This window comes from Lipotes vexillifer, unplaced genomic scaffold (assembly GCF_000442215.2).
Source record: "Lipotes vexillifer unplaced genomic scaffold, Lipotes_vexillifer_v1.1 scaffold54, whole genome shotgun sequence".
In the NCBI taxonomy this organism is placed as follows: Eukaryota; Metazoa; Chordata; class Mammalia; order Artiodactyla; family Lipotidae; genus Lipotes; species Lipotes vexillifer.
This window is the reverse complement of record NW_006789324.1, coordinates 882,091-895,094: the sequence shown is the minus strand read 5'-3', so window position 1 is coordinate 895,094 and position 13,004 is coordinate 882,091. Positions and strand designations below refer to the sequence as shown.

Sequence of the window (13,004 nt, the reverse complement as noted above, 5' to 3'; positions counted from 1 at the left end):
ACCAGGGCTGGCACATAGTAAGTGCTCAATAAGTATTAGCAAAAACAAAAAGAACTTGTCGAAGAGTGAGTTTCTCTGTAACTGCTAAGGGGATACACATACCCGTAAGGTTGTTGGGTGACTCCGTCTGTGACTAGATCTTAGCTGTGTTAGAAAATGTGTTTTGTAAATCAGGTGAGTTCTTTGGTTTAATGTGTGTGTGTGCCTGTTTCAGTTTATTTATGTGTATTTCTTTAGTTCATAAGAGACTTTTCAACGTGAACTAAAGGGAAGGGGACAGTTGGGAATGTCTGGGAGTGGAATTCATAGATTGAGGGAGAGAGATCAAGGGAAAAATAGCACTTTGGAAGGAACTCAATTCATCACATAAGAGAGAACCAGGAGGGAAGACTCTCAACATTTTGGACGGGTGGGGTAAGAGAGGCTCTTGCTCGTGGCAAAGGAAACGTGCAGGAAAATGCACAGGTGTGCAAACACGGAGGATGTATTTGGGGACCTGGGTTCCAACGGGCTTTATTTGACTGAGGCCAGGATCTTATGTTGGGGAAAATGGGAGTGAGGAATTAAAAATGGGTTTTCTTTCTAATGGAAAAGACTGTGGTCTTCACAAGGGCAGGGAATGTGTCCATAAAGCTCGCCTCTAGCTCCCCAATGCTTAGCAAGTAGGTGTACAGTAAATACTTGATGAAACATTGAATCAATGAATGAGAAATTTCTGTTTCATTTGGTTTGGAGGGAAGGGGAACCTTTGAAGACTTGTGAATAATGGAATGACATTTATAAATGTATACTGTCTGAAGAGCATCTTACACTTCTCTATCAGATGGACTGGAGTAGGGAAAAATCGTCCGGTAAACCAGTTTACCTGAAAAACTGTCAGGTCAACAAGGGTACCGTGGAATTGTCTAGGGGGAGGTATAAGGACCAGAATAAATGTGGTGACGGTGAGGACATTTTAGAAATATCATTTACAATTCTTAGAACCTGTGTGAAAGCCACAGTAAGGTGAAAGGGAGATGAAAGTCTCTCCAGAGTTTCTACCTGGGTGAAGGAGAGACTGCCCATGACATTCATTTATTTGACACATGTTATCTGCATTGCACTGGGCACCGTCTTAGACACTGAAGACTCAATTATGAATAAGAATCACAAGTGGTACATCAGACCTGCAAGTAATTGCACAGTGTGCTGGGTGTTGTCGTCGTTGTTGCCATAAACAAATAGTTAGGTTGTACAGCGACTGCACATAAACTTGGCCTGGTGAGGCTTCGTGGGGGATGGTGGTGAGGAGGTGGCAGTGGTACTCGGCCCTGAAACGGAAGAGCCAGTCTGAGTAAAGGAGAAATTGCTCATCTCAGTTCTGTACATATGACATTCTGTTCATTGTAAGACATTTAGATGCCACCATTTAGAAGGCAGATGAGAAGGTGGGCATGGATGGAGCCTAGGAGAGGCGTTGAAGATAAATATGTTGACAAAGGTGTCATGTAGGAGAGGGTGAGATGGTCAAGTATGAAATAAAGACCCTGGACAGAATGTTAGAGAAAACCTCTGTTAAGGATCTGGAAAGAAAGGATGCACTGGTTAAGGAAGGAGGGGAACCAAAATGGTCACAGAAGCGTAAGAAGAGCGACTTCTTCAAGAAAGAGGAGGCAGTGAGATGTCCAGTTGTATGGAGGGACTAAGGAGAGTGAGTGTGGAGAGAGGACCATTGCAATAATAATTCCTTGATGAGTTGGCCTTCATGGGAGCACATCCCATTGTCATCGACTCCTCAGTGGCCTGTTGTTGTGGCATTTTTAGTGGCTTTGGAACCAGATAAGTCAGTTTGTAGATTGTCCGGGTCCTGGTTGCCTTTGAGATGCTTCACTTGTCACTGAGTCCTTTCCTAAAATGGGGGTGAAAGACTGAGTTCCGGCCCATAATGCAGCTCTGACCATGTCATAATCATGTCCCTGAACAAAGACATCCTGAACACCCACAGAGAAAATCTCACCTGGGCTTCACAACCCTCCAAAATCTGAGCCCAGACTTCACAGGTGGTGGATCGTAGTGGAAAGAGCATGAACCCTGGAGTCAGACGGGCACCATTGAATGCAGCCCTCTTGCTGGCTGTCTGACTTGGACAACTCATGCCCCTCTCTGACTGCCAGTGTATTTTCTGTACGTAGGCATCATCTGTCACGTGCCTAGTACCATTCCTGGCTCAGGAGGGGTGCCCAATAATGTGGAGCAGTTACTACTGTGCAGAGTTAGATGAAGGCTCCTTTGCAACTTTTCTGATCTTGCTTTTGCCCTTAACCGTGGTGGAGGCTCTTCCTCCATCCCCCACTTCACGCAAATCATGCGTATCATTTGAGACCTGGCTTTAGTCCCACCTGTCCCTGAGAACTTCCTCCAAGGACCTTGCTTCAAAGTCCTGTTTCCCTCCTCCAAATCCCTAGGACAATACTCAGTATAATATATATGCTAGTTATTCCTGGGCCAGCCTGGGCCATGACTTCTAGTGTTCTTAACTTGTTTTCCTATCTTGATTTTTAAGAGGTTTATGTGTTACTTCCCTGACTTGACTGTAAATTCTTTGAGGGTAGAGAAAGGCCTTATAATTTATTGCATCTATAATTTGTAGCTCTTTTTTTCTTCTTTTTTGCCTTTCCATTCTTTGGAAGACGTGGCCTAGCAGGGAAGATACATTATTTAGAGTCACAAAGGCCTGGGTTTGAAATAATTGGCAGCCAAATGAAGATTATGTGACATGGAAGAAATTACCTACCCACTGGGAACACTACTTTCTTCATCTCTAAAATTGAAAAAATAATAATACCCCCCCCATCATAGTGTCATTGACGGCATAAACGGTGCATAATTGGTCCTCAGTTATGATGTTTGTCACCACTTCCCTGGGCCTTATTAAGTGTGCAATAATGAATATATCTATTTTGTCAGGATACCTTAAAAGATTTGCTCTGGAAGGCTTTGCATCCCGCAGTCCCACACGGAAATGCCCATGCAGCCAGCCCTGTCCCATCCATCAGAATGTAGGATTCTTCCCTGTTCCTCTCTTAGTACATGGTGGCACCTTCATTTATGAAACACCGCCTTTTTATGAAACTGTGTTTCTTCCATTAGACTGGGGACTTCTTAAAGGGAGTAATTCCATTTACTCATCTCCTCAGGGAGACAACTTAGGTAGAGTGGAGAACACAGACAGATGTGGAAACAGACATAGCTGGAGTGAATCCTGGTGAATCACATCTTCTTATTGGCTATGTGAACTCTGGGCAGGTTTCTTGACCTCGGAAGCCTGTATCCTCATCTGCACAAAGGGAGGTCGTAGTACCCTGTAGGGCTGTTGTATGAACTAAATGAAAAGTAATGTATGTGAAAATGTTTATCACTGTACCTGGAACATAGCAGATGTTTAATACATGGGCAGCTCCAGCCCCGGGATGTCAGTTACATAAAAGATGCTCACAAGGTGTTGGCTGAATTAAACTAAAAAAGATTTAATACTTATTTCTGTTTTCCACTGATCCATTATATCTTATTATTGCTGATGATCAACACTTGTCACATTTTCTCCCTGGCACTTTACTACAGTAGTTTAAGAAGCATTAGGACTGTGCTTGCAACCGTATTGAGCTCCTTGGAAGGGAGGTGCTTTGTTGAAATTAGCAAGGCTGTGTAGGCGTTCATGCTTTTGTTACCCGATGGAAAAGACTTGTCTGTTTTTCCTTGTTGGCAGAAAGGAGACAAAAAGAAGTTGCTTAGAAGATAATTGGCTCCTATGTATTAAATTAACTGAAAGCTAAAGTTAATCTCCAGGGAGATAAACTACTAAATTAAGCAATTTGAGGTTTGAGATCTTGGTGATGACAGCAGGGGAGAGAGCATCAAAATCCAAATTCTTTCTCTGCTCATGACTGTATTAGCAGGTATGATGCTAGGGAGAGAGAATCAGAGATAAAGCAGGTTCCCTGGGGCAGTGACCTGGATACCACCATCTACATCCCTTCCCTTCCGCAAGCATTTAGTGACTGTCTCCTGGCCACGCAGAGATGGGCCAGGAGCCAGATGCACAGAAATTCACATCCATTATTAATGAAAGCTTTGTTGTTGCAAGTAATGAAAGTCAACTTGAATGGACTTAAATATAACAGAGAGACACATCATAAGGACTGAGAGTTGCCTCACAGACCTAAGGAAGGGCATGTGTGAGCTGAGCCTCTGGAAAGATGAACCAGGAATTTTCCATCAGTAAGGACCCCAACAGTAATTTCTCTCTGTGGTCACTTCTTCCAGAACATCTTTTCCCTTGGCTTTTTATATGATTTGCCTTTCTCTTACCTAGGCCAATGGCAGGAAAAGTTGGCCACCCAGAATTCTATAATCTAGTCACAAGGGAAGATTGACTCCTTTCTCTGCTTCAATTCTCAATTCCCAAGGATGGGGCTCTGATCAACACAGCCTGGCCCAGGTGTCACCATCTGGTTCAATTAAGAGGGGCCAGAGGGTCGGGTCATGTTGTATAAACACGGCCACTGTGATGATACCGCTCTGTGGGAGAGGGCGGTCAGCTGGGGGTTCAATCACTGAGATTGGACAGAATCTTAAAAGTTGTCTAGTCTTGATGAATGAGGCCAGGTCCCAACTCTCACATAGTCAGTGAGATAAAAGCAGTAAAAAAGAAGAAAATCGGTGGTTTTATATGATGATGTCATGCTCAGGAAGCCATGGTTTTTCAGCATGGACATGGTTCAGTCTGAACTCTCTGGCTACATTTAAACTGGAGTGAAAAGAACTCATATTTATGGAGCACCTCTATGTCAGATGGACCACTGTCACACATCCAGGGTACATTCCTAAACATCCAGGTAGGTCTTGTCTATTCCATTCTGTAAATAAGGAACTTACTGTGACGTAGTGGGGCCTGGGGCCCTTGTGGCAGAACAGGCAACAGGAGGTTGCATCTGTCCGCTCCCGAATCCCACACACGCTCCACACAGCTAGAATTTGAAAGGCCTTGAAGGGAACATGAAGTCGCCCGGTTCCTTTGGCTTTGTCTCCATCACTGGTTGGAATGGCTTTGTCTCAGGAAGAGACACTGCCTTCCACTCAGGGTCCCTAAGCCAGATTCAAGAGTCATAGTTGATTCCTCCCTTTTCCTGTCTCTCCCACAGACAATCTATGAATGAGCCCTGTCTGCTTTTCCTGCAGTGTCTGTTTTGATTGAGCCCATTTCTCTATGTCTTAATCTACCCTCCTTGTCTCCTCTCTCACCTGGATCACTATGATACCTCCTGCTTCGACTTCACCCCCTTTTGCCAAAGAGCAGTCGGAGAAATCATTACAAAATGCAGCCATACAGGACAGGAATAAAGACGCAGATGTAGAGAATGGACTTGAGGACGTGGGGAGGGGGAAGGGTAAGCTGGGACGAAGTGAGAGAGTGGCATGGACGTATATACACTACCAAACGTAAAATAGCTAGCTAGTGGGAAGCAGCCGCATAGCACAGGGAGATCAGCTCGGTGCTTTGTGACCACCTTAGAGGGGTGGGATAGGGAGGGTGGGAGGGAGACGCAAGAGGGAGGAGATATGGGGGTATATGTATACGTATGGCTGATTCAGTTTGTTATACAGCAGGAACTAACACACCATTGTAAAGCAATTACACCCCAATGAAGATGTTTAAAAAAATAAATGCGGCCATATACCTGCATAACCCCCGCTTGCCCCCGCCCTACTATGGTGTTTCGCTGGGCTTAGAACTGAATCCACACTCCTTACCTGACCTTCTAAAGCGACACGTGAAGGAGCCTTGCCTCCCTCTTTCCTGCCGCTCCCATTCCCTCCCCCTTGGTTCTGCTCCCATCACACTAGCTTCTTTCTGTTTTGTAAACAGGCCAAACCACTCCCTCTCGGCATGACTGCCCTTTTCTCGTTGTTCACATCCCCTTTCAAATGTCATTTCTCCAGCAATGCCTTCCTGGACCAGCCTGTCGAAATTAATTGTTCCCCACCCTGCCCCCAGTCACTCTTCATCTCATCAAACTGTTTCATCATCTTCATAACACTTATCACTCTCTGGAAGGATCTCGTTCATTATTTATTTACCGGCTAATTCTCTTCCTTTCCCCTTCAGACGAGAAGCTCTAGGAGAGCAGGGGCTTTCTCTCTCTTGTCTATGACTCTTCCCTGGGACCTGGGCCAGTGCTGTGTAGTAGGCGTTCAACACATGTTTGTGGCATGAATGAATGACTATTAGGCTGCCTGTGTTAGAAATCCAGGGGCGTCAGGGTGGGGCCTGTACCCTTGCATTCATTACTGGCAGTGTTGGGGGGGGCACTTAGTCACTGTCTATTCCAGCACATTCCACTTAAACCCTCCATCAGTGGGATTTATCTCTGAGTTTAATCAAATGTAACTTATATCGCAGCCTCCTCAGTAAATAATTGATTTTTCCCTGTCTGTTGTCTTCATCACAAATACTTCTTTGTACTCTAAAGAAATCATTTAATCAGTCGATAGCATACACAGCCCTCTTGTTTAGAAGGCAGATGGAAGATAAAGCGTGGCTCTCGCTCCCACCAGAATCTTCCCGGACCAAAGTAATCTCCCTTAAAAACTAGTCTGCAAGCAAGTTGGCAGCAGAGAGGCCCAATTAAACCCTCTTGTTTTCTTTTCTTTTCTTTTTTTTTCTAATGGAGATGACCGCGTGAAGATGACCGCTGCAGAAGAAAGTTCTCAGCCAGTGGCAGGCTGCACGTGAAAGTAGAAACCCTCATTCATTTGTGGCTTAATTAACCTCTGTCTGGGTCCAAGAGCAGGCTTTCAAATGCCGAACATTCACGCACGTGGGGTGAGAACTTCAAACTGGGGGTTTCAACTGTCCTGCGCTCTGCTGTGACCTCAGCTCACCGACTAAATCCCACTCTCCCGCTTCTCTCTGTGCTCTCAGTCATGGGCAGCATGTCCAGAGCTTACAGGGATTCATGTGTAATCCAAATCCTACAGACTTCCTTCCTTCGCCCTCATTGTTTCCCCTAATGAAGAACATTAGGAGAGGTAAGTTTCGCATCTGTGTTCACACATTTGTCTGTTTGGAGCCCACACACGTCTCCGGAGTGGAGGAAGGACGGCGGGAATAATGAAGTGTCAACTCTGATACATGTAGAAAGACCCCATGGAGGCGTTCTCACAGGGGAAAAATCCATCTTCCTACTGTCTTCAGAAGGAGTTCTCAGCATTGTATCTCTTTGCACTGTTTTAATTGGAAAGATCTTAACTGTCCAATGATAAGGGGTTGGTTAGATAAATTACGCTACATCTGTAAAGTGGGGATGTCAGGCAGCCACTAAGAATCATGTTCCAAGAAATATTAATATGGAAGAAAAGATACACTGCCCTGCCAAATGGAAGAAGCAAGCTACAGATGTACAGTATGAAAACATTTTTGAGAAATGTGCATTTGTGTGTGTATACTTAGGAAAAAGTTTGGAAGGGCATATACTCAAATGCAGCCACAGATATCCCTGGAAGTTATTCTGGATAACTTTCCCTCTTTTTCCTCTCCTGCGTTTTCCAAATTTTAAGATTTGAGCATGTTCCTCTTTGTAATTGGAAAGAAAAAAAAAAACAGTTGTTTTAAAGAATGGAAATAGAGAAAGTTTAAAAACGTATCTGTTATTTTTTCATTGGAAAACAAGATCATATTCGCTTGTCATCAGCTCCCAGGGCTTTGTAGATGCCTAGTATCTGCTGTCGTGCATTTGCCAAAGGGAGACAAGTTGTGAACTTTAGAAAAGGAAACCCCACTGTACCTCCCAGTTCTGGTGGCGGTGAGGATCGCCCCGCTCACTCTGACAGACTCAGCTGCCCGCGATGGCTGGCAAACACTCCACGGTTTTGCCAGGGCCCTTTGAGTTGCATTTGGTGAGAGAGCCTTAGCTCTGGATTTGCCTTCTTGCTTAGGCTTAGCGTCATGGAACATCAAAGCAGGTTACATCATTGGGGCACTCAGCACTGCCCCCCCGCCCCGAGCCCTCTTCCCGTCACTCTTGGATTATTGCAGGCACTTGCTAGCTTGCATCTCCACATCAAGACGCCCTCTCTGTCGTCCATCAGAACTCTCTCCTTCAAATGCACTGACTTTGTACTGTCTTCCATCAAGCTCCCAGGAAACCAGGGGTGGAGATGGAGATTTGCTATAGGAAACTTATTGGGGAAGTGCCTTCAGAATCAACACCAGTGGGGAGTACGGGTAGCAGGGCTGAGCAGAGGGGGGAGTTGGACCCTGATGCAGCTGCAACAGAGACCCCAGCTGATCTCACTCTTCCACAGGGAGCTCTTGAGTGGCCTTCAGTGTCATCCCCAACTGAGGCTTGGGGCTTGGGTTTTTATACTCAGCCTCAACTAATCCAGTTATTGATTGGATGCAAGCTTCAGGGGGCGGTGGGAAGCGAGGTGAGGGGAACATGTCCTTGGGTGAGGTTATGCTTTGGTGGAGAGTTCCCTGACAGCAGCTCACCCAAGAGCCTTCCTGGGTCAGCATGTCAGCTGGGGGATGAGTCTTCAGACCGAAAGCTGGGTCTGGGAAACACACCACATGTAACCTGCAGTTCACAGAAAAGGAAGTGAAAATACTGTCAACATATGATACCGTCCAGGAGCTGTACCGCTGTGTTGGGTGCTTCACACATATGCTTGCATAGAGTTCTTAGAGTAATCCTGCAGGAGGAACGTTATTAGCGTCATTTGCGGAGAGATGAAGTGACTTGCGCTAGGCCGGGGGCTCAGAATGCCGAAGAGCTGAGGACCCAGGTCTCTCCTGGACTGTCTTCTTTCCCCTGCATCATCCTGCTGCTCCCCCACCCTTACGTGCGTCATCCTGTCTTGGCTTCATCCCCGCAGCACCACAACCATAATAGGACCCTTTCTGTTGCAAATGACAGAGACAAAAATCAATTCAATGACTGTGGAGCCAGACCTGTCCTTCCCCTGCTTTCTGCAATCCTATTTCTTACCCAGCCTCGTTTCACATTCTCTTCCCTAAAACTTTTGTTCTGTTTGGTTTTCTTTTTTTTTTTTTTTTTAGTTTCTTATTGGGGTAACGTTGGTTTATAACATTATATGTTTCATGTTTCCAACCTTATAATTCTACTTCGATATATGCTACAGTGTGCTCACCACCAGAACTTTCCATCCATCACCATACAGTTGATTCCCTTTACTCATTTTTCCCTCTCTCCAGCCCCTTCCCCTCTGGGAACCACTGCTCTGTTCTCTGCATCTACCTGTTTGCCTTAAAACTTCTTTGGATTAACTCCATTGATTTTTCAGCACTCCTGGCTCTGCCTTTTCTGAGCTCTGTGGTCTTGGGCCAGTCTTTACCTCTTGGAGCCTTAATTTTCTCATCTGTAAGAAGGGACTAATAGTGCATGTCATGCTAGGTTGTGAGGGATAAGAGGACAATGAAGGGGAACATACATATTGTTTACAGCCCATTCTGTGCCTTGCACTGTGGCATCAACATGAGCTAAAATATTGCACACCTGGTGCATTCCCTTACACCCTTAGTGGCAGCACATACTGGCTTTACCTTCTCTGCCCCTTGGCCACTAGGAAAAAGACCCAAGCCCAGCCATACAAAGACCTGAGAAAGCAAATGATGTGTGCCATCCTCAGGCTCCCAGTAAGCAAGTGTGAACAAGGAAATCTGCAGATTAGAAGCCAGGATGGTTAGTCCTCGACAGGCCCAAGTTAGCAGGATATACCAAGCTCCCAGGCCTTCATGGAAGACTTCAGAAGGACTCGGCAATGGAGGGTTATAGACGTCTTTATAATCTTAAAACTGGAAGGTTTCTCCCTTTTTCTGTCTCACGGCTTCTTCCTCTTACATGGAGGTATGATTGGCTCTTTTTCTATTATACCTGACTTGTGTTCGAGAAACGTTGCTAGGGGTTGTAGTGCCACTAGCCTGTTTAATAGCACCTGAGACTTTGGGCGAAAACTTAAACTTGACTTTCCAAAGTTAGAAAACGCCATGTCTATATGTTTGGGGGAGGGTGTTGGAAACTCTGGGTAAGGAAAGTGCTCTCACTTTCCCTTACTCAGTATACTTCCTTCTTTAGCAAATATTTCTTGAGTACCCACTCAATGCCAGGCACTGTCCTAGTTGTTTGAGTTGCACAGAGAGGACAACAGAAGACAATGCCAGTCCTCCAGGAGCTTACAGTCCAGCTAGGGGGATTCCTGGGCCTAGGTCCTTCCTGCCTCAACATGCTCTCCTGCACCAGGCGTCACCACATGGAGCACGATGCACACCCCACGCTTACTTAGCATGGTAGTCTCTTCAGCTTTCCTTCGCAGAAACTTTAAAGTGGTGTTTGAAAGGACAGTGCTAGGAAATTGTTGGGCTAAGGATCTGTTGGAGTGGCATGACGTGGCCAATGCTTGTTTTCTTCTGTTACTGAGCTTATTAATGATGTCATACAATTTTTATAATAGATTCTTAAAATTAAATAACAGCTCGCAGAAAAGGAGAACCAAGTAAATACTAATAGACCTTTGTCTACTAGGAAATTGAAAGAAGGCCCAACTGTCAGAGCATAAGAATTGGGTCACATATGGGGTCACCAAAGGATCCTGCCTTGTACTTCTGTGGTTCGTAATCTGACTCTGCCTCAGAATCATTGGCCAAACTTTGAAAATGCAGATTTCCAGGCCCTCGCATTAGAATCTCTGGAATCTTAGGACTTGGTTTTCTACAGAAAGGTGCCCGTGGATGCCAGATACCCTTTATACAGAGTTCTTTCCAGAAGTACCAGAGAGAACTTTTAAAGAAAATGCATGTATGAGTCATAGGTTGAATATTATTTTAGCTTTTGAATTAGTTTACCTTTCAGCAATGATGACAGCAACCATGTTCATAAAAGTGCCTTTTAGCAGCCCCCTAAGTGTGTCATTCCCCTTGTTCTGCCCACTACCCAGCTAGTTAATTACACAAAAATCAGCATTCTCCCCTACACAGTCAGCAGACATAATTTCTTGTCCATTGCAAATCAACACCTGGATAACGGCAAGATAGAATTCTGATTAAAATAAGTTATCTCTGCTCCTGGGCCCTGAAATTCCCCCCACAATCTGTTCTTACATTGGACAACCTAACAGACAATAGAGCTCTCTCAGCAATGGATAGAATGATGTTGGCTAGGCTGGGGGATGAGGGTGGGGATTTTTTGAGATTTTCTTATCATCAAGATGGATGGCCTAGTAAATTCAGAGATATGCAGAAGGAGGGAGGATGTCTCAGTTTGGGTACTGGGTTAATAATTCATAAGGTGATCTCCCTATATCCTTCAGGAAGGAACATCCTGTTCCTAATTGCACCCTTATTCCCAGGCAACCAAAAAAAAAAAAAAAAAACGTTACCAAACAGCTGGGACCATCACTTCTAATGCAGTATGACTTTGCTATGGTTAGCTTTGGGCCACTGGTGCTTAATGTGAAATATATTATTTGGGGAGGAGGAATGCAGTAAATATTTATTGAAAGACTGCCACATGCCAGGGAGTGTGCTAAGAGCAAAATGTGTATTGTCTCATGTAATTCTTCTAACTGTCCTACAGAGGAGTGCAAATAACTATAGTTTTGTACAGATGGAGAAGCTAACACTCAAAAGTTAAACGCCTTTCCCAGAATCGCACACACACAGGTGGTCACAGAGCTACTGCCGCACCTTCTGACCGCAGCATTAGGCAACCGCGCCCCTCACTGGCAGCATGGCCTTGTACTGCTGACCCTACTTCCCTGTGCTTCTGTCCCCTCTTCCTCTGAATGGCATGCAGTCTTTGCCTTCAAGGTTGTTCTCACTTTTCAATAAGACAGTATGTGGAAATGGGACAGACATCCTTGTTTTCAGATAACATCCAGCTTTTTCTTCCTCCTTCCTCATTCTAGCCTCCCTGTTACAGACTGAATGTTTGTGTCTCCTCCCCCCACACCCTCTAAAATTCATGTATTGAAGCTCTACCTGCCAATGTGATTGTATTGGAAGTGGGGCCTTCGGGAGGTAATTAGGGTTAGATGAGGTCATGAGGGTGGGGCCCCCTTGGTGGGATTAGTGCCCTTATAAGAAGAGGAAGAGAGATCAGAGCTCTCTCACATGCTCTTTCTCTCCACTAAGTGAGGATACAGCAAGAGGGCAGCCATCTGCAAGCTAGAAAGAGGGACCTTACCCAGAACCAAATCTGCCAGCACCTTGATCTTGGACTTCACAGGCTCCACAACTATGAAAAATCTGTGCCTGTCATTTAAGCCACCCAGTATGTGGTATTTTGTTACAACAGCCTCAGCTAAGACACGTCCTTAGATGTTTAAGTATCTAAAAAAGAGGAGTGAATACTCAGCTTGATATAAGAAATATCTTGATGTTGACCTCTACTAGACAGGAAAATACTGTTAACTGTCAAAAGTTAAAAGAATTAAAAGGATCCACAGCCAGACTGCCCACATTAGAAAAAACAATCTTGGCTCTTGTGTGGGTTTCTGTGGCCATGCTCATTATCTGGGATGAGTGGGGGAGGTAAAGAGAGAACAGTCTTGGGTGTGAAATCTCTTTTGTTTGGCCATTAGCCATCTTTAGTGAACAGCCTGGAGTGGGATACTGATTACGACTCCAGTCGATTCTGTGGGCTCTCTGCCTCAGTGTCATGAAAAATGCTAATTGCCTGCTTCTTTGGGCTCCTGACTTCTGACAGAGAGGCTTGTTTTTGTTGAAGTTTCTGCAAGGTCACTCCCAGTGTGGGACCTCTACGCTGGCAGTGCCTTCTGCTCCAAGACAGGGACGTGGTGTTCTTCCTGACAGCATCCTTGAGGCCTTTTCAAAATGGGGAGTTTACTCGGTGCCCTGGGGACTGTCTCCATTTAAATTCAGAGTTATTTCCCGGGTTATGAGATGAGCAGGTTGTGATGAGGCTGAGAACCGCTCCTCCCTAATGGCA

General features: G+C 45.2%; 1 protein-coding gene and 1 pseudogene across 5 annotated transcripts in view; one reads left to right on the top strand and one right to left on the bottom strand.

The window, feature by feature from the left end:
• Window positions 1-10,926, bottom strand: part of LOC103073428 (nucleoside diphosphate kinase, mitochondrial pseudogene) — a 51,759-nt pseudogene extending 40,833 nt beyond the window's left edge.
• Window positions 1-13,004, top strand: part of DAB1 (DAB adaptor protein 1) — a 287,178-nt gene that overhangs the window by 116,318 nt on the left and 157,856 nt on the right. The window lies entirely within an intron of this gene.